The 22688-nt window shown below is 44.1% G+C and overlaps 1 pseudogene; it reads right to left on the bottom strand.

Moving 5' to 3' along the window:
• The window catches only part of LOC105075844 (sorting nexin-21 pseudogene), a 54962-nt pseudogene extending 32848 nt beyond the window's left edge, over positions 1–22114 (bottom strand).
• Positions 22115–22688: the final 574 nt, after the last annotated feature.

The raw sequence follows: 22688 nt of genomic DNA, 5'->3' as shown, positions 1-22688 counted from the left end.
CTTGCCCTCAGGGAGCTCACAGTCTTCAGTTACGCTCTTCTCTGAATAAGCGCTTTGTCTGCGATCGGGATGGTGGTGGTGATGACGATGACAGCTAACCTTTACTGATTAACCTTTTCTTAATCTTTTGTTTCTATAAGCGCTTTTGATCATCACAACCACCCTAGGAGATTATTATTTTTATCCTGATTTTACAATGGAGAAATTGAGCAGAGGGAATTTAATAATAAATGAATAAAACAATAAAATAAATGATTTTTGCTTCTTAAAAAACTCAGCTGCATTAAATAAGGCACTGACACTTTGGATGCTGTTCAAATTTGAACTGTTTTTTTCTTTTTCCTGCTACTTCCCTCTTGATAACACTAAAGAGAGACTACACTCTTGTTCAAACGTGTGGTGTTCTGATCTCCTTTTTATAAATGTATATTCTTCTCCTGGAGTGCCCTTTAAACTCTGTGAACTCTCTGAGTAAGAAAAAGGACACAGAGATGGTGAAGGAAATATACTCCGCCTCTCCTCCCAAACACACGGTCACTTTAGATAAGATCCTCTATTGCAAGTAGAGTTTTGAGTCTGCTGTGGCTACAGACCTGGAAAGCTCTAGAAAACAGGAAAGGCACCCACCAGCAGTGTTAGTTTAGGTCTTACTATCAGAGAAGTAATGTTGGAATGGCCAGTAGCATAAGGGAGGAGTCTGCATATTTATTCATCTTTTCCACAAAGATTTATTGATGACTACTATGTAGCTGGTCTTATGAGGGGTGCCTGGCATATAAAGGCAAACAGACACCTGGTCTCTGCCTTCAGTACTTGCAGCCTATGAGAATATTCCAAGACTACGACCTGGCACAATTGGGAAAAATGTCTGCAGTTACGTTGGGCCCCCGTGTTCCTCATGTCTCAGCACCAATCACTACAGACTTTCACACCAGTCTGTCAGCCAACCAGTTGGACCAAAGACTGGGGCTCAGGAGACCCAAACCACAGTAGAACTAGTTTCCATCCTGAGCCTGGAGTCCTAAGTGGGCTTGGGGACAATTTCAACCCTCCTGTGCCGTCCTCCCTCTGAGATGGGCTTGCCCGTTTCCCACGGTCTGTTGAGACTAGAGTCTGCCCTGAACCCCAGCGCACTTGACCTAGACAGGGGTATCTTAACCTTGTGCTTCACTGTTGCATCCAGCATGTGCCAGAGACACTTCAAGTTCTTGTAGGCTTCTTCCCTTAAGAGCTGGACCCTGCTTCTGGTAACTCCAGCTGCTGGCCGGGGTCTTATTCCAAGCAGATGGACCACCCAAAACCATGACATTGTCGGCTTCCTGACTTCAGACATCACCGCTGTCTGGAGGCTGTTGCCTCTGTACCATGTCCTCCAGCTCCAAATCCCCCCAAATGTCAGCCAGTGCCGGGTGGGAGACTGTTTGCTGTACTCTTTGTGCTGGTGGCCACTCTCCCATGAAACCAACTCTTCAGATCGAGTAAAGCTTCCAACACCAGTCCTGTCTTTTACCACTTCTTCCCGGACCCGACAGCCGGCTGCTAAGTCCTAGCGGGCCTCTCATCAAAGCCCTCCAGAGATGTGACAAGCTTTTGTTCCTGGTTGTTAATCCTGGTTTTTATTGTCTTGTGAGCTCATGCGCCAACGTCTGGCACTTTATCCATTGACCTCTTCTTATTTTCCCACAGCAACACAAAGATTTTTTCATAGGAACGCTCTGAATTCTTGTGGTGTGTCTTCTGACCGAGTGCCTTCTCCCAAGGTCAACAGTGAAAGCTGGAGTTGGTGTGTGTCAGGAGACGCGAGTTTCCATGCTGTGCCACCATCTGGCTGCGTGGGCTTTGGGCAATTCCATGCCCTTTGCTGTGACTCAGTTTCCTAGTTGGTAAAACATAAAGGATTGGCCATAAGATTTCTGATGCCTTCCTGCTTCCAAGTTTCTTGACGTGAAGTTGGCTGAGAATAACTTATTCAAGCAACTCTCACCTTGTTTTTCTGTTTCCGATGCCCATCAGAAAACACTACCACTCAGCTGACACTTCTCACCTCTCTCTCCAGCTTTGGATGAAGTGTATTCCTCAATAAGACGTATGTATCCCTTGATTTTGACTTCCCTGTCCATTATTCTTTGATGTCTTGAATTTACAGGATATTTTATTCTTTCCAGGCTCTTTTCATGATGATTGTCCTCCTGGACCCTATTTATTATTCAGTCTCTCTCTTTTTCTTTGTATCTTGTCTCCCCTCCCCTCCTGTCCTCTCCATTTCTCTCTCTCTCTCTCCTCCCTTTTTTCCTCCCTCTTAAGAGTCAGACATTTGATGCTTTGAGAAGTAAGATATTTATTCACCCAAGGCAGCACAACTAGTTGGTGGCAGATCCAGAACTAGAATTCAGGTCTCCTGACAACAAGTTTAATAGATTTTTGACTTTCCCTTGCCCCTCTCCCCTCCTGACTGAGCTTTTTGTTTTTGTTTTTGTTTTTAACAGCTATTGTATTGAATTCCTCCAGTATTGCTAATGTTCTGCCTTCTCCCATGAGCCGGGAGGGTCTGAGTACTAAAAGAATGGATGAAATGAATTCTTCCCTTCTCCCAGTAGAAGGTCTCTAGCAGGCAGCGTGGATCATTTTCCCAAGGTACCCATCTCTCTGGACCATAAGGACTGTCACCACGTGGTTCTCTGGTTCAGCTCTTCTGACGTTTCATCACATTTAATCAACTCAGCAATCAGAGGAAGTCCAAACAGTCAGAAGAGAAGAAGCCGAAAATGAGTTCTACCCAACAATGGCCTAGTTTCACTGGCTGGGCCATGAGCTACCAAGGTTGCATAATTCAGAATTTTCCCAAGAGCTGAAAGAACTGTGTGTGTTCCATACGTTTCGGTATCAGGAAGGAGGGATTAAGTGAATGTTTTCAGTTTCACAGGAAAAGGTAATAAAAATACAAGTATATTTTGGGTCAGGTTCAATTTCTGCTTGGTTCTTCCAAATCTCTCTGAAGAAAATAGATTGTAGCACAACAAAAACTTTAACACCCGAGCAGATAACACTCCTTTACCACAATTCAGGTAGTTATCAGTTCCCCAGTACAAACCTAATTATACACTACGCCGAACATAGCAAGCTTAATAAAATGGGGGGAAAGTTAAAGATAGCGGGTCAGATCTGTCAGTCATAGTAAGACCATCATTAGTTACTATTTTAATGGTTCATTTGATTAAATGCTAAGCTATTGTCTTGTAATTATGTGTATTCAAGGGAAAAATACTCAAGTTCAATTAGGAATGTATCTGGCACTGCACTATGTTTAATGAAGTCGCAACATCACCATAATAAGCAGGGAGTGATGAAAATCTTTTGAAATGCAGGAGAAGTATCTGCAGAGAAGTAGCTAGCATGTGTAATATGATGAGTTCCCTTAAATGGCTCAACTGTTGATCAAAAAAGCAAATTATATAAGTGGATACTGCGAGGCAGAAACATGTGGACACAGCTGGAGTGTCATGTGTCACGGTTCCAGTCACTGCCAGCTGGCGGTCACACAAAGGCAGGCCAAGCCAAACAATTACTGTTATTCATAAGAGCAAATGTGCATTCCATACACACAGTGCAGGCTTTATGAAATAACTGAGCATTCAGATGCATCCAGACAGCCGAGCTGTTTTTTCATCACATGTCCCTGGGTGCCAGGCCAATATGGCAAACTGACTCTGCTATTCAGAAACTCTTATCTTTACCCAATTAACCAAATCACTGTGACGTGTGAGAGTTCTTCATGCACTTTGCTGAGCGCGTCAAACCAGCCGTCTTACCAGGGGCAGATGCACAGCTTCTGGAAGCAATCTGTTTCATTCTTTTTGTTTTTTTTCCTTCAGCTGTAAATACCCCATTAGACCACTGCCTGTTACCAGCCAGAGTTTGGAATCAGCGTCTAACATCTGACCATACATGGGAATTCTGTGCGCCTGTGTGATGGATGTCTTCCAAGATGTCGCCTTGGGAGGGTCAAGGATGGCCAAGGGGCAGGCAGTAGCGATTCATACTCTTGTTGAAGGAAAAAAATAATCCATGGGAGAATATTCCAAAAGATAGTCTAGTAATGTACTGAGATGAGAATCCCTGGATTGCTTAAAATGTAGACCCCAAAGGAAGGAGAAAGAATATGGAGCTGTTGTTTTCATAATTTTTATCTATTTTCTTCAAGTAAAATGTAGCCATAGCCCCTTGCCTGTTATTTCCGTCAAGAGACAAGGTCATGGGCACATGTGAAGATGTGCGCCATCACGTCACTGCACACAGCCAGGTCAGAACAGAAAGAATGCTGGAGAGGAAGGTGTGGATCACTGGAAGGTGAATGGTTATACCTTATCCCTCCAAAGAAGAGACGGGTACTCTGTCTACACAGCACTGTCCACCAGAAATATAATGTGAGCCGTATTTGTGACATAAGATCTTCTAGTAGCCACTCTCCACAAAGCAAAAAAGGAACAAGTGAAATTAACTTTAACAAAATACTTTATTTGATCCAATATATCTAAGACATCATCATCCAAGACATCATCATTTCAACGTATAATCAATGTAAAAGCACTAACAAGATATTTTATAGTTTTTTGTACCAAGACTTGAAGTGTGGTGTGCCTTTCACACATACAACCCACCTCAAGTTGGACGAGCCACATTTTAAGGGCTTAGTAGCCACATGTGGCCCACGGCTACCAATTTGGACAGCGCAGCACCAGACTTCCGACAGTGGGAATTTCAAGGGTGCCCAAGCTCGCTTTGTCCAGGGCCACGGAGTAACATCTAATACACCGACTGAACAGTCAGGTATTCTGCTTCTGGTCTTAACTCTGCTATCAATCTCCCTCCTCCTTAGTTCATTTGTCTATAAGATGGAGGGAGCAGCATCTGCCTTACCACTTCTGTGTGTTCTTTGAGAGTTCAAATTAGATTGCAGACGACTATTTTGAGAAACAATGTTCTATAAACATCAGATTCAGCAAAACACCTGAAAACTTGTTGTTGCTAAAAACTTGGAGCTGAAAGTTCTAAGAAGTGAGGAAAGCCATTCTAGTCCTTAATTCTCTGTGCCTTGTTACTCCTTTCAGAGGATAGGTTTTAAAATCAGATATGATTTTAAAGGCTCAAGTCCCCCTCACTACCTATAAAGGTCTGTGGAGGATTTTTAAAAAATTATCCAAGAATTTTAAAGCCTCCATGATAAGGTCATCATTCTTTTGTATATTCCTATACCAGCCACTAAGGCACCATATCAAAGGCTATCAACCCAGATCTGCCATAGTTACCATATTTAGCATTATAAGCGTTTGCCAAGACTAAGACTGTTGGTAATAATGACAACCATCTTCGTATGCATAGAGACTCATGTCTTAAGTTCAAAATCATAATCATGATGGTAATGCTTCTACACAGTGCCTTAAACTCTAGAAGGATTTTCAGATTGGCTACATTTATTCCTTAGTTCAGCCTTTTTGATACCGTTGTAAATGAGATTGCTCTCTTACTTTCTCTTCCCAATGGCTCATTATTTCATTTACTTGAGTTTTCTCTATTTTTTCTTGGTAAATTCAGCTAAAGATTTGTGTATTTTGTTTATCATTTCAAAAAACTAGTTTTAGTTTCATTGATTTTTTTTTCCTGTTGTCTTTTTAGACTATTTCATTCATTTCCACTCTGCTCTTGGTTAATTTCTTCCTTTGACTAACATTGGGTTTACTTTGTTCTCCTTTTTCTATTTCTTGGAAGTGTAAAATTAGGTTATTTATTTGAGATCTTTATTTTTCTTAATGTAGGCATTTATTGCTATAAAATTCCCTCTAAGAACTGCTTTTGCTGTGTCCCATAATTTTTGGTATGTTGCGTTTTCATTTTCATTTGTCTCAAGATTTTTTTTTCAATGTCTCTTGATTTCTCCTTTGCCCCATTAGTTGTTTAGGAGCATGTTGCTTAATAGCCACATATCTGTGTATTTTCTAGCTTTCTTCTTGTAATTGATTTCTAGTTTCATGCCATTGTGATCAGAAAAGATGCTTGATACGATTTCAATCCTCTTAAATGTGTTAAGACTTGTTTTGTGACATATCATGTGATTTATCCTGAAGAATGTCCTATACGTGTTTGAAAAGAATGCATATTCTGTTGCTGTTGAACAGATTCTGTATGTATCTGTTAGGTTCATCTGATTAATAAGGAGTTTAAGTCCAATGTTTCCTTATTGATTTTCTGCCTGATCATTTATCCATTTTTGAAAGTAGGACATTGAAGTCCTCTAATATTGTATTGCTGTCTATTTTTCCCTTCAGGTTTGTTAATATTTGCTTTATATATCTGTGTGCTCCTATGTTGAGTGCATAAGTACTTACTACTCTTATACCCTCTTGGTGAACTTACCCCTTTATCATTATATGATACCTTCTTTGTCTCTAATTACAGTCTTTGGATTAAAGTCTATTTTGTCTGATGTAAGTATAGGTACCTCTGCTTTCTTTTGGCTTCTATTTTCATGGAATATCTTTTTTCATTCCTTCACTTTCAGTGTACGTGCTTCCTTAAAGCTGAAGTGAGTCTCATGTAGGCAGTGATAGTTCATTTTTGTTTTTCTATCCATTCAGCTACAATATGCCCTTTGATTGGAGAATTTAGTCCATTTACATTTAAAATAATTATTGCCAGGTATGGACTTACTATTGCCATTTGGTTAGCTGTTTTCTAATTGTTCAGTATTTCTTGAATGAGTGAATGGATGAACAAGTGAATTAAATACTTATTGAACTGAAACTTTTTTTACCATTATTTTCCCAAATCATTAGTACAAAGTTTTCATCGAGTAAAATGCTTCCTCCCTCTCCCACCATGTGATTACAATGCAAAGGCACTCATCTTAGAAAAATCATGCCTCAGTTTGCAACAAAGCTTTAAACCTAAAGGCAGACCAACAAGAATTGCCAGTGGTAGCTCAGCTGGAAGAATGCAACACCTTAAGTTAGGTGTGGTATGTGGCCTAAAACATGGGACACTCATGACTGTTTTGCTCATTCATTCATTCACTCATTCATTAATTCAACAAATACTACTTGAGTATGCTGTTACGTGTCCCCTAAGCACTGGGGAGATATTGATGATCAAAGCCCCTAACATGTTCTCTGTCCCCATGGGCTTATCAACTAGTTGTTTCCTTCAGAATGTTGGGTATAAGATGTGCTGACGTTTCTCGGTGTCTGTCCATCAGGAGATGAAAATAAAGCTTCTTTTATCTTTCACGTTAAGAAAATTAAGTCTCACTTTTAATTCTTCCTTCCCCACCCTCACTACCCCCAGATTTCAGAAGTTTGACTAAGAGCACTCATCCATGGAACCACTCCAACAGCCACTCCTGGTGCGTGTCCAAGTTCATTAGAAATGAATCTCCTCTCCTCTGCCTTTTCCAGGAAGGAACAGCCAAGGACACCGAGGGGGAGGTTCACACTTAAACTGTCGTGGAAAGACCCCAAACCCACATCAGACATCCTGGCTCCCAGGCCTGTGCACAGGCGGTACACCGACTCTGGCTCAAATCGAAACCGCTTTAGTCACCTCTCAGGATGCCCAGGGCTCCGTCAGAAACTTGAGCTAAGTGAGGACAGCCCACCTCCAAATGCTCCTTCTCTTTTTTCACATTTTTTTCCATGGCTCCTGACACTTCTTGGCCACCCATCATTTTCTATTTAGTTGTGGGCAGTCTTCTTATCTTCAAAGTGTTTTCCTTCTCCTTGCAGAGGGAAGTCTACCCCTAAATAAAGTTCTTGGTTTTCTGTGTATCGACTGTCTCTGCCAGGAGCCCAGCTGCTTTCGGACTCCGGCCACCAGGCTTCGGCCAGTATTTCCGAGTTTCCACTACGGGAATAGATTCCTTGGAAGGAGACTTGCTTCTTTTGGGCCATGAGGCCTCTTTTCTGAGAGGGGAGACCGAGCGAGGAAGCCCAGGGGAGAGCCGGCTCGGAGGTTCTATGAAAAAGGTTCTTCAGGGCTGGCTTGAACGGTGGTTTTGTCTGACAGAAGAATCCCTCAGTCTTTCTGGTTTTGGCCACGGCTCCCGGCTTCTTCGTGAGATGTTGATGAATTTGTGCCTGGTTCCTCTCTCACGATTACCTCTGTGTTTACACTGCGCTGCCGCGGACTCACTGCTGTATCTTGAATGCTCATTCAAGGGGAGTAACTCAAGGGCTGACAGCTGGTGAGGTCATGCCGCAGTCTCGCCAAGGCCCGGCTGCCATTACAATGAAGTAATAATGTATTTATAACACACCTAACCACTGATGGCTTCTATTGCTGTGGCTTTTCCCCCTGCCTTTGCACAGATGTTTTTTGAGAACTCAAGAATTGGCCTCCAGAAACAACCTCCTAGCAAACAAACTCTGTCTGTTGACTCTGGCGGGTGCTTATAACGAGAGTTGTTAGCACGCGGGATTTATGTTTCAAATATCATTTTAATTTCTTAGGCAGCATTTTTACCACAAGATGTTAATTCACGGGCGCACTTGAATCCAAAGTCTCTCTCGCTCACTCTGTGTCCTCTCTCTCTCCCTCTCTTCCTCCTCCCTGAAACCTTCTCTTTTTTTTCTCTCTCTCTGCCTCTCTCTCTTCTTCTCTTTTAATGAAAATATGGACTTGGTATCCAAGGAAATAGTCTTAATACCTGATTCATTGAAACACAGTGCATTCATTTCCTATGGAATTTACTCTGCAATGTCACAGTCTTCGAATTTGATAAATGATGCACCTTTGCAATTCATTAAGCCCGTCTCTTTATCCCCCCAGTAGCAACCCCACTGTCGCACACAAGGACTCTGCAGTTAGTCCCAACAGGAGCAGCTGATCTTCCCGAGAGATACAAGCTGCATTTCACATTTATCAGGAAATGATGGGAAAGCATTTAAAGAAGACAGTGCACACAGTAGGTTGACATCTGGGATGGAGTCCAATGAGAACTGTGAAGTCAGTCTTGTAAATCTGAGCATCTCCCGATGGTGGCGGGTCCTTGATGACACCCCTACTGACTTCACAGTTAGCATTCCAGAAATTAACAAAACCCAAAGCTGTTGGAGAGTCTGTCCTGACAATCTCTTTCTCCTACAGTCTGGGCGCATTTTGTCTCAGCCTCTTAGTCTCCTGGGAATCAGCTCTGGAAGCCACCATCTTACACAAAGAACTCCCCTTGCCTCATAAGCCCCCTCCCCACCCCTCCAAGGCACAAGTAAATATTTCCAAATCCCCACACATCCTTCTTGATTTTTCACTCGCTCTGAAACAGGTGACATCACCTCTGGGACTTGAGACAAGAGGGTAAAAGCCACCGTCTCTCTCCCCCTCCAGGGCTTTCTGTAATCCAGGGCAGTTGGCTTCTGATACACAACAGTCCATTGATGCTTCTGAAGCCACAACTCCAAGGCCTCTGCTTGGTCCTGACCCGTGACCTCTTTGAAATTGCAGACTCTGTAGAGCACAGCCTCCTCCAGCCTTCTCCCTGGTTGATTTCTGCCACACTCCCCTGGCTGGGTCCTCTCCAGCTTCTCTATAGCCATTCTCTTTCCTCTGTTGTTACCTGGTAAATCTTGGGTTGCCTTCTGGCTCTGGGTCTCCACGCTCTCCTGGGCAGTCTTTTCCAATACCCCCCGTCCATGGTTTCAATCACACACGTTTCCCGCTCACTCTGACCCTCACGCCTCTCTAGCTACTGGACACGCCCACCTCCGGAAGTCTGGGAGGGGGTGAATTTCCCACTTGCTGCCTGACTTGTTCTTTTTCCTCCTGCAGCGAGTTCTAGCCCCCCAGACGTCCCACCCTTCACTCAGGAGGCCCCACTTGGAATCTCAGCATCACCTCCGTCATCTCCCCTCCTCCACTGCGGCCCCTCTTGCCTCCTGGTCTACTCCTTCACTGTTGGCTCTGCCTTTTTACCATCAGGAGAAACGTCTGGATCACTGTGGTGCTTCTCAAACAAACTCGCTGGGCCCTGCCCTGGAGACTGTGACTCAGCAGGGCTGGGTGGGGCCAGGACTCTGTGCGGCGCTGGAGCTCTGAGGCATGAGGACTGGCAGCCAGGTGGAGAAACACGGCTGGGGAGACAGGCTTTCTGTTTCCAGACAGCCTGCCCTGGGTTAGGCGGACCCCTCGTCATCCCCCACCTGGGCTTGCCTCTGCCTCCCCAGCTCCCTTCCTCCAATTGGACGCCCTGCTACAGCCAGAGGAACTTTCTAGACAGACATCCAGTCATGTCATTTCCTTGCTGAAAAACGTGGGCTGCTGTTTTCTGCTGACAGTTCCACAGCCCTTATCCTGACCGGTCAGTTGCTCTCGTTCCCCTACCTGGGCGCCTTCCTGACACCTTTCCCACCGGCAGGAAGGGCCACCACCCCTCCTGGGCCCTGCGGATCAGTCCTGTAGCATGTGCATGACAACTGGAGAAGTTGTTCCAAGTCCAGCTCCAAAGGCAGCACTCTCACCGGGGGAGGGGGAAGCCCTTCTTGGCCAGAGACGCTCCCTCCTGTGTGTCCCCCGAAGGCCTGGTGCTGCTGGGTTTGCTGCATGTGGGCCTGCTGGCCGCCCCACCCCCCGAGCCCCACCAGCACGGGCGAGGGGGTCCTTCAAGGCAGAACCCACTGCCTCCCACCTGCCCCTCAGCACAAGCGGGGATAAGAGCTCATGGGTGTTCTCAGAGATGTACATGGTGTTGTCTCAAGGTGAGGACCAGGGTAGGGTTTCCCACACACAACACTGCGAAATGATGGACATTTCTTCCTGGTTCTAACAGACCTTTTCCCCTCTTGAGCGCCCACCCAGCAGGTGGTAACTATTGATGTGTCTGCTGATTCCCTACTGGAGTCACACTGGCGTGGGAGGAGGGCAAGGGCTCAGAGAGAACAGGGTTCAAATCCAAGCCTGGCCCTTTCCCTCCATGTGACCCGGGACCAGGCGTTTAACATCTTTGTGCCTTCGCCCCCTCGCCTGTAAAATGAGGTTAATTAGAAGTAATGGCTGCAGGGATGAAATGAGAATCAAATGGGAGGGCCTGGAGAAAACCCCTGGCCCGTAGCGGACACCCAACAAATGCCACCTTCTGTCTGTTCTCCAGGAACCAGAGTGCAGTTTAGTCAGTCAAACAGCACACCAAAGGACAGTCTGCGGCTCCCACCGCCGACCTGTCTGCTTTCTCTGGGCTTTGTTGAGACCCTCACTCCTCACTCCTGACTACAGAGAGCCCTGTGCATGCTGGTAAAGCCACAAATGGAAGGCACATTTGGACTCAATGTTTTAGCTACCGTCTGACCCCAGAGAAATGACTTAATCCCTGTAGATGTCAGTTTTCTCTTCTGTAAAATGGGTTAACATCACTACCTAGCTCACAGCTGTGTCGTAGGAATTCATGCTATCACACACACAGGGCCTTTAGTGCCGGGCCTGACACCAAGGCCTCAGTATCTGGTGGTTACTGTCATTAGGGAAGGGAGACAAGAGTGCTGTCAAGAGCCAACCAAGCCGTCCCTATTTGGGGGCGTAACCAAGAAACAGACATCCCTGTCTCAGGGATATTTCTTTTCAGGTTGCCTTGCAATACACTGGGGTTTCCATTTCACTGCCTGACAGAAGAGTGACTTAAATGCCTCTACCCTCTTGGTAAATTTCGTTGTGCTAGGCAATTTAATGCAATTAATTATAGGATTTAATATAATTATACTTATGTAATTAATTTAATAATCCAACTCAATTTAAATTGTTCTTTTTTTTTTTTTTTTTTTTTTGCATAGAGGGCGCAGCTCCTCACCCAAGCCGTCGCCTCAGGCTTCCAGGAGAGAACCTGGCTCTCTGCCTTTCTTGGATGTTTTGGAAAACAGGAAGGGAGAGCCCTTGAGGTGTTACTCCCTTCATGGATAACTCAAACTTGAGGCTGCAGAGGAGCCTGTGTTTCTGACTGTATGCCTTCCTGGGTGTTTCTACTTATGAGAAAAAACACAGGGTCAAGTTTCAGTGGCCATCCTGGTGAAGCCTGAATGACTGGACTTACTGGAAACTGCTTTATAAGCCACAGCAATCCTGTCCTCCTCATGTGACAAAGGCCATGTTGCTTGGGTCTGTCTCTGTGCGACTTGGCATCCTAGAAAAATTTTCCCAAGACAGCCTAGTAATGAAGGATCACTGAGTAACTGTTAGGAGTGAGTGACATGGAAGAGAGGTGGACCAAGACCTACAGAACCACATCACATGTGTTACGTGAATGACCTCCCTGCACCAGGAAACCTCGTCTGATTTCTTTTAAAAGCCAAGGCTCAGTTTGTCCTTTAGAATGGGGTGGATTTGAAGTTGGAATGCTTTTTCCCGATTCCTGTTTCTCTAAAGAAATAATCAAGCCTTGATGCTGTGGTTGGTAACGTCCAAAGCTGGTGTTAACACTGCTCCCTGGGGAAGGAGAAACATCTCTCTCCCAGAAGGTGCACAGACTAAGGCCCAGAAACACTGAGGATGGTTCATGAGCTCCAGCGTGGTGAAGGCTATTTAAAATCGATTAATATGTACTGTGTTTCTGGCACTGGAATTAAACAGTCCTCAATAAACAGAACTATTCGGTCAAGGTAACCGCATGAGTCAGAGGCTCCCAACAATGAGAATTTATTCTCACTTGTGTATCTGTAGATGGGCTCGCACTGATCTGATTGACACTGGCTTGAACTGGGCTTGGCTCCAGACTCCTGAATGGGTCTAGGTCTGCCCCACGTGCTTCTGAACCACTTTGGCCCAGCGGTTGCCCAAGGCCCACAAAGAGCGGTCCAACTGTGCAAGCATATTTCATGTCTGTGCTCAGAGTCACGTCTGTTAACATCCCATGAGCCAACGATGCAACACGGCCAAGCTCGAAGTTAAACGGGTGTAACTCCACCCATCATGAAGCCACAGCAAGCCAGAGTGGGGATAGGGGTGGAGGAGTTGGGAGAGAGTGATTATTTGCTGGGCAATAATATAAACTATCACAGTAACCTATTTATTTCATGTGTAGGGCAAGAAATTCAAGCTTATCTCCTTCTACTGTTTCATTTAAATTGTATACGAAATAGCAATAATGGATTCTCTTAAGTAATTTGTATTGTGAATTTTTAGTTTAGTGGGAATAGCACAGAAGTTGGAGACAGAAGACCAAATCCTGTCTCTGTGACCTCCTGAGAGGGTGATCTGTGGACAAGTAAGCTGACCACTCTAAACCTTAGGACCTTCATTATAAAAGACAGACAATCCTTCAGCCTGGCTTCCAGCATTTCCATGAGGATCAGGAGAAATACTCTGAAAACTGTCAAGTGTCATTGAAATTACAAGGATTTTTCTAATTAGCAGAATGCAAAACCCTCAGCCAAAACAGCACTCATGCTTTTTACAAAGGGAAAGGGGACCTGGTCTTGGGATAGAAAACTTGGGTTGGAACCTTGACTCTACCAATTACTTGACCTTTATGAACCTCAGTTTCCTTCTCTGTAAACCATGGATATTAACATTAGCTCCGCTTACCTCTAGTTTTTCGAAGACATCAAATGAAAGAGTGGATGAAAAAACACGTCATAAACTGTAAAATGTCACGCCACCTGCAATGGGAGCTCAGAGCTTCATCTTCAGTGACATTAATGTTTGTCATCCGAATAAGGGAGAGTCACAGAGAACTACAGGTTCGAGATGGTTCGTCGTCGTCGTCTTTTTTTTTTCCCCCTGAGCTGCCGGCCTTTAATTCCTCTGGGCCAGAACTGCAACCCTCCCTCCAGACATCAAGTCCAGGACTCCAGAGGCAGAATCCCTGGCTGGAACCAAGCTGCATCACTGGCTTGGAGGCACAAGGGAAAAGAGATGCTCATAAGCTGGAAAGGCTGCGTCAAGCTTTCTCCCTGCACCATCCCAGCCAAAGCTTGTCCTGAGCCCAGCTCAACATTAGCAGCACGTTTCCTCCGTCACTGTAAATTCTCTGTGGAACTTCTAGGGGTTCCCAGCACCCCTTGTGGCCTCCCAACTGCTGTCCATGTTCTCATAAGCCCCCACCCCATCCCTCATCTCGGGGCAGCGCCTCTGCCCACAGTGGCCTTCAGTCTAGGCAAGGTTAGTCCAGCACCTCCTTTATGAGTAATTCTTTGAGACTGGGGATTGGCGTGGGGGTCCGGCAGCCTCCTGCAGGTCCTGGAGCCAGGCCTCTGACTGTGTCCAGGCCCCGGCTCTGGGAGAGCCGCACATGGGCCAGCAGAGGGTTAGGGCCCTCTCACAGCATTCCCGGGCATCCCTAGGGTCCCCTGGCTCTTAGTGGCACAAGGCCAGCCGTGCCAGGGTCAGCAGAAGGCGGTCTGGGCCTGAGGAGATGCCCCGCTGGGCCTGCCGCTGCGAGGCCTTGGCCCAGAGCACCAGACGCCACAGCTTCGTGACAAGACGCCAGTGCAGGTGCTGCTCTGCGCCCGCCGCAGCTCAGGCAGTGTGAATTAGTCCTGCAAGTCCGGGTCCTGGCAGCTCGGGCAACGCCTGGAGGTGGCCCCCAAATGGCTCGAAGTCTCACCTGCGGAGGGCGATAGTCTCTGCGGCGAAGTTCCGGCGCAGGCGCTTTAAGGGGGAAGGAGACCATGGGGCCCGGAAACTGTCCTGGAGACCCGGAACTGATCCCACAGGCTTCCGTGTACGCACTCAAGGTCCGAGTAACGGCGGGAGATCTGGGCCAGCTGGCGATTCCGAGGCCCTGGCCCATCACGGCGATGAGGAAGCGAACGTACTTGGAGAGTGTGTCCTTGACCAAGCGGGCGGTGGTCACCTCGAAGGGCAGCTGCCGGGGTTCCAGGGTGTTCCGGGACTCCTTCCAGAAAGCGTGCAGCTGCCGTGCCAGGAGCTGACTGCCCCGCTGCGCATCAGGTAGGCGCCTCCGTTTTGCAGGAGCACAGGATGGGCCTGTGTCTTCTTGCACCGCTGGGAATCCTGGGGGCAGGGGGTCGGGGCCAGCCTCCTCTTCTAGTCCTCTGCGCTGGTGAACCTCAAGGTGCCGCTAAGGCAGGACAACAGGCTCTCTGCGGCGTCGTCCTCTAGTTTCGAGCTCACCGGGAGCTGGCCGTGCCTCCCCAGGGCCGGGGCGTGTCGCAGCCAGTAGAGGAGCCGCGAGGCTCTGGCAACCTGAGCGCGTGATGCTGGGTCCCAGCCGGGCGGAAGGCTGACCCCGGCCTCGCGCGGGGAGGAGGCGGGCAAAATGGTTGTTCTTTACCTGCAAATGTGGGTTTGGAAGGAGAAGTCGTTTTTAAGATAAAAGTTTAAGGAAAACTGTGTCATAAATATGAAGGCAGAGAGAGAATTCTGGGGATGGAGTGGGCAGCTTTTGGAGGAAAGTTGAAGGCTGAGGTTTTCCTCTGGGAAGAAGTAAGCAGAGGGGCTGCAGCAGTGCCGAGGGGCCTGTTTTGTGCGCATCTCTTTGGAGGAAACTCAGGCTGTATTCCACTTGGCTTTTCCCTGGGTGTAAACCAGGGGACTGAACTAAAGGGAGGGAGGTGAGGCTGGTGGCTAAGAGCGTGGGAAGATAGGGCTGGATTTATATCCCAGTCGTGCTGCTCACAGAGGAGCAGTACGACCTTGGGAAAATTACTTAGCCTGTCTGCGCCTGGGTTTCCTCATCTGTACTGGGGATGAGCATCAGTGCCTAACAGGAGGTGTTGAGCATCTGATGGGTGGGTAATGCAGCCAACCAGCCCCTGTGACCTCAGGGTCATCCCTGGCAGGCCTGAGGAAAGAGCAGAAATTAAAGATGAAGTACTTTCTTGGAGTAAAATGATTGACCGGTGGAGCCTTGCTGTGGACCACCATATAGAATAATTCTCCCTCTTGAAGAACTTCCTTCAGGTTCTCAGCTGAGCCCCTCAGGAAGCCTTTAAGTATCAAAATGTACGGACTGTATTCCAGACCAGTTACTAAATAAGAATTGCCGGGGTTTTTGTCCAGGCATCAGCATCCTCTTAACCCCACTCCCACCCCAAGATGATTTCCGTGTGCAGACAGGCTGAGGACCACTGCTCTGGTGCAACAGGCAGCTTCCTCCCGGAGGACAGATTAACATGGTGGTCAGGGGCACATGGCTTTGGAAGTGGTCACATCTGGGTTTGAATCTTGGCTTGGCTGCGGACTAGCCATGGACCTCAAACCTCAGTTTGAAATGGAGATCACAGCCCTTACTTGAGGAGTCTCGTTCAAATATGAAATGAAATAACAAATGTGACCTGATTGGCATATAACAAGTATTCAAAAAATGGCAGCTATTGTTATTCAAAGGGGCCTTCTCTGAGCAATCACTCTATTTAATTTGTCTTGCCTGACATTCCTCCTTACCACATTACCTGATTTTATTTCCAGTGTAGCATATAAGAGAATCTGAAATCATTTTTGTTTATTATGGGCCAGGCACTTTTACCACAGGGCTATTATCTGTCTTGCCTACCTCTGTGTTCCAAGTACTTAGAACAGTGCCTGGTATATAGTAGGTCTTCAGTAAATACTCGATTAAATGACTGACTACATGGATGTTACCCATCTTTGGAAAGTCTGATTAAAATGGTCACCCTTCCTGTTCAATGGAGAGTTTTAAACCATTGAGCTTCCCTTTAAACAGATAATTGATTGCAACTATTAAAAAAAATTCTAGAAACTCAGAGTTATTGGCATAGCATAGCTCTTGAGGGAGTGTGGGAGAGGCTTCTTCAGAGAGCCCTGGAGGCTGGAGAGAGCACACCCGCTTTTCTTGATGTCTCTGACAGACGGCAAACAGAGAAACTCGGAAAGGGTTCCCTTCCCCCAACAATGAGCTCCATTCCAGGTCGCTTGAAGGTGGGGTGTGCTGAGAAGCCAGCATTGTTTTCTCTCCCACCCTCCAGATCTTTTCCCCTGTCCCCTCAGGAGCCTGCCTACATCTGTCAAACATTCACTCACCTTTTGTTAACCCTTGAGCTTTTCAATGCAAACAAACCTCTTAAAGAGAAAGAAATGGTTCCAGGCAGTTGATGCGGAGACTTAAATGCAAAACTTGCAAGTTTGTGCTCGTTGGCAAACTCAGGTGGATTACTTTTATCGTCACTTTAACCCAAAGAGAAGGATGGGGGGCGGGGTGCCAAGGCTTTGGAAAATCCACAGTTTGAAGGTGGCTTCCGTCAGGTCCTTAGGCTCACGCTCCAGATTGTAGGCGCTACACTGGGCTATGACTAAAACGGAAATAGCATATTCTTTCTTCAGATTTGCAAATGTGGAGACTGAAGCCCCTAATGTGCAAACTGCCCTACTGGTTACTGTGGAATCTCAGTCACTCCTGGTTCACTCAAGTGTCTGCCACCCCATGTCTGCCCTCCTCAATTACTACAGAGGAGCAAGGAGAGACAAGAGAGTTTGATATCTTGATGGAAACAGGGAATTAAAAGGCCTGGGTCTTTCTTCCAGAAGCTGAAGTTGAAAAGTTGGGAGAAAGAACAAGGGTCTGAGCAAAACAAACTCCCCAAATCAGTGACTGTCTGGACCTTGAAGTGACTTTCTGGTCAACCCAGGCAGCCGAGCGAGTCTTTCCCTCTGGAACAAATAATCCAGGCTGTGTGGGAAAACATAGTTTATTGTCGTTATTTGTTTCCCCGTTGCCTGGAGCCATCCTTGGGTATGGAGAATTTGTACTCGTCGGAAATTCGATAGAACCTTGAATATTTCATTTGAGTGAATCTCTAGGAAGGTTGGGACCCGAGCAAGAGTGTGGCACAGATACCGTGAGCTAAACCAGGCCCTGTCTGTGTTCACTGTCTGTGTTTTGCTTTCTTTACTGCACACATCACACCTGAGTTTGCTGGTCTGTTGGGTCAGTCATTTCTTCTAGATGAGAAAATGGGCTATATTCTCCGTCACCCATGCATTGTTTAATTTGAGGCAGTTGTCTAGTCCAGCACATTTACAGAGTGCTCTAGGATCATTTTTGTTAGGTGTTCTTTACCAAGCCACCAGGGAAACCACTAAAACACAGACTCAGAGACGGTGGCCATCGCACGGACACACAGCAATTTGTCCTCCTAATCAACACTGAAGTCAAGCAGGTTAAATCTGTATTTTATGAGTTCTATTGATTCACAGTGTTTTGGAGTCTAACAGAAGTGGGGGGGTTTATTGGTAAATTGTTGTTATTACTCCTGGAGTGAGACCATCTCATGATTCCTCTGATTCTTGGAAAATACAAACAACCAAAATCAACTCAGGGAGAGCAGTGAACCAAAATAGAGCAATAAATAAGGAATAAGTTCAAAATGCTGTCAAAGAATGGCTGTTGAGAGAGACTTGAGCTCAGATTATTATTTCAAGGGATTTTTTTTCCGAAGTTTTCATGAAAATTCCCGTTACGTATAAACTGTTCTAAAGCAAAGGAAGAAAACCATTGCAATTGATTTTTCAAGGCTAGCATATTCCTAATAACCAAAACCTGGCAAAATGGCATTAAAAAAAGCCACAAATCAATCTCACTCATGAATAATGAGAAACAATAATTCTCAATAAAACACTAGTAAATTGAATCTGGTAGTATATTTAAAGAATGATTCACCATGAACAAATAGAGCTTATTAACTAAATTAAAAATGTTTTAAAATAGAAAATCTACTAATATAATAGGTCAAAGAAGAAAAAAAAGTATGACAATCCCTAAAGAGTTTGAAAAGCTGAAATTGAATATTCATGAGCAATTCTTCAGAATCGTAAGTCCCTGAGAATAGAGGGAACTTCGTGAATTTGATATGGAGAATCTAACTCAGACGAAGAGACAATGCCATTTGTGAGGGTAAAATGAGGTTCTTATTAAAGTCAGGAACAAGGGAGGAGGCTACTATCACCATGGATATTTAATATTCTTCTGGCAACTCCGACAAATGCTATTGGTGGTAAAGAGTAAGTGCACTTATTGGAATGAAGCATAAGGGGCATCATTATTTGCACATTACTGAAATATCTACCAAGAACAAATAAGCAAGTTCAAAATATACATTAAATAAAATTGCATTTATAATAGAAAAGTATTTTGAAAATATACAGCAGAAAGATCGTATCACAATAATAACAATGTGAAACAAACTACCTGTGAATAAATTTACCAGATAATTTGGGTCTATTTGAGGAAAAAAACCTACAAAATTTCACTGAGTATCATAAAAGAAATGTGAATAAATAACGTGGTATTAGTATAACTATGTATTTGCTGATTCAATATTATAAAATTTTAATTTGCTTTAACATATACTTTTAATGTAATTACAAGAAAGAGATTATAATAAAAATGAGATTACAATTCTCATTTCATTTTGGAAACAAGATTTGACAAATGAATCTAAAATCTATTTGGAATGGTAAATGGGTAAAAATCCTCACGAAATTTTGAAAAGCAGAAAGTATCAGAAACAAAGTAATGGAAAGGAACATTTATGTTGCACAATATTAAGATACTTTACTTTGATAATAATAAAATGGCTTTGTACCAGTGCACAAATTGATGAACAGAAGCCTGGAAGGAAATAAGGAGTCCGAAAGTTATATTTAGAAAAGGTGGCATTTCAAATCAGTAGGGAAAGGAATATTTTTTCAGAGAGTTGATTAAACACCTGAAAAAAAATACTACAAAATACATGATGATGTGATTAAAAAATGAGTATAAATATGATATTACATGACAGCTGGAGAAAGGTAAATATCTGAATCTGAGATAGAAAATAATTTTTGTCCATTAAATCATACTGGAAAAGACTGATTTATTGACTATGAAAAGTTAACAGCTTCTGTTTTTAAAACAAAATGTCAAAATTAACTTTTTTCAGAACTCCGTCCTCGGTCCACAATAGCCTTAGAAACCTGACTCAGAACTAGCTCAATGTGAACAGCCTTTGTCCTGGGACACTTGTCAAAAATAATCAACAAGAGTTGTTTAACATCCAGTTTCCTGGGACAGCAGTAGCAATAAGAGAAAATGTGTTTAAACACTTCAAGATGAAAAACTTAAAAGTAAAAATTGGAGAGTGAGATGCTTCTAGAGGGCTTTGAAAAACTCCACCATATTCCTGGGAATCCAAATTGTCAACGTGCATGAGAAAGGCTGTGCACATGACCCAGAAAGACCTGAAAATGCCCAGGAAATGACCTCGAGTCCCTGCACAAGCAGGAAGGGAAGGCTAAGGCAGAGCTGTCAACAGCCTAAGTGTTGAAGATGTGCCTTGATGTGCACACAAAACTCCTTGTCAATGGCTGGGGGACTTATTATTTCAAGGCATTTGAGGAATCTCTGTCCAACCATTAGTTGACCACTAAGCTAACCAAGCTGAGACTTTAGTGTTTACACATAACAAACGATATAGACTTTATAGAATTCATTCATAAAAGTCACTAAACAGCAATAACAACACACTATGGGTGATGAAATCTGATTCCTGGAGTTGCCACGTTATATTATTTAAAACATTCAGTTTCAATAAAAATTTTTGAGATCTAAATGTAAAAGCTAACTATAAATAAAAGTCTTGGGATAAAAGATAGACTTAAGTCTTCATGACTTTGGATTAAGCAGTGGTTTCTTAGATGACACCAGGAGAACAAACAAGGGGAAAGTATAGATAAATTGGACTTCATCAAAATTAAAAACTTTTTTTGAGCTTCAAAGGACACCATCAAGAAAGTGAAAAGACAGCCCCCAAAATGAGAGAGTAACTGCTAATGTATACTGGGTTACTTTTTGGGTAGAGGAAATGTTCTGAAATTAGATAGCGATGATAGTTGTACAACATGTGGTTATACTGAAAACTCCTGAATTAAAAAAAAAAGATTTTAGGAGAATCTATTGGAATAAATTTTTTTTTATTATAGTTGTATTTTCTGTTTTATCTAATCAACCACTTGGGTTGTCTTTTTAATCTTCCTACATTGTTATTGTCTACATATTGTCTAGTGTATATGTGGATGACTCTCTTGTCTTATAGCATTGTCGTGAACATAGTATATAGAAAAAAGATTCAGAAAGGAATTTTCCAGCAGTTACTACAATATGTAGATAAATTTTAAGTCAACTCCTGATTAGTGTACATGTACTGAGATATCACAATCCAAATGGCAAGTTAGCCCTAAAAGGTTTATGTTCTATTTCAGTGCAGAAACACAAGAGAAGGACAGGGCTGGAACATGCAAAATGATGAAGTCATTGTCTCTCTTTTTAGAGACCAAATAGGAAGCAGCTGCCCTGGGATGGAGAGCTCTGTACCAGGATTGTACCTGTTCTGGTACTTAGTGACTCCTTTCCTGTGAGCCCACTGGGACTGAAAAACCTCCCTGAACTGGGAAAGATTGGGCAAAGTGGGAGAGGGAGGAGAGGAAAAATGTAGGACCTCTGCTGCCTATACCCCATTAGCGGACTGGTTAGGAGAGAAGGGAGCTAATGACAGAACGAATCTGTGCAGACTTGAGCTATAATTGTATATTTGTAGTTGTAGCATATTAGCTAATGACTTGTTAGTAAGTTTTATCAAGTTCATTTTACACTGTGCCGTGGGCCCTTCCCAATTATTTTACTTTATCTTTATGAAATTTCCCCTCACCTCGCTTTTTTTTTCCACCAGTTAAACTGAATGGTATTTTTCAGTTTCCTTTTTTTTCTCATCCTGATCACTAAAAGTTGTTCTTTTTTCTCATGTAGACTCTCTTTGAGTAGCCTCATCCAATTTCATTGCTTTGAACGCTAGTCTATCTCGTCATGATTCTCAAATGTATATGTCTAGCCTGGTCTTCCCTCATTTGCCTCTTAAATGGTAACCCTTGCTATCCAGTAGATGTTTAACCCTTGACATGTCTGCAACGGAATTATCAGTTCCTATGCTGCCAAATCTACTTCCCCATTTCAGTAAAAGGCACCACAGGTCACCCAGTTTCTCAGATCAAAGCTTTAAGAGTAATCCTTTATTTCTCTCTTTTCTCACATCCACATCAGTTAATCCTGTTGAATCTGCCTCTACAGTGACCCTCTTCTCTGTATCTGCACTGCCACAGCTCTGACTTACCTGCCACCATCTCTCACCCTCATTGCTATAAAATATCAACTGGTACAACCTCTTTTGAAAATTGTTTAGTGGCATCTTCTAAAGCATAAATCATACCCTATGACCCAGCAGTCTAGCTCCTGTATACATACGCAGCAGAAACGCATACATACGTCCACAGAAAGACATGAACTAGAATGTCATTATTCATAATGGCCCCAAATTGGAAACTGTCCAAATGTCCATCTATAGTAAGATGGATAAATTAACTTATGGTATAATCACAAAATTACATACTGCAATGAAAGTAAATAATTCACGGCTATGTACAACAATATGGATAAATCCCATAAACACAAGATCATGCTAATGAAAATTGACAGTAGTGAGAATATATAATATGATTACATACATATAGAGTACAAAAATTTGGAAAACTAAGCCATGTTTTTAAAAGTCAGGATACCCTTGAAAAGTTTTGGTGGGGGACGGGTGACTGTAAGTGAAAAGAAAGAATGCTGGGGTACTGATGATGTGAGGTTTCTTGATTTGGGTGCTGGTTACATTGGAATGTTCAATTTGTGAAAATTTATCGACTTGAATACTTGTGTGCATTTT

The sequence above is a fragment of the Camelus bactrianus genome, chromosome 15 (genome assembly GCF_048773025.1).
Source record: "Camelus bactrianus isolate YW-2024 breed Bactrian camel chromosome 15, ASM4877302v1, whole genome shotgun sequence".
NCBI classification, from domain to species: Eukaryota; Metazoa; Chordata; class Mammalia; order Artiodactyla; family Camelidae; genus Camelus; species Camelus bactrianus.
Note: the sequence above shows the minus strand (reverse complement) of the source record. Positions and strands in the feature narration are given on the sequence as shown.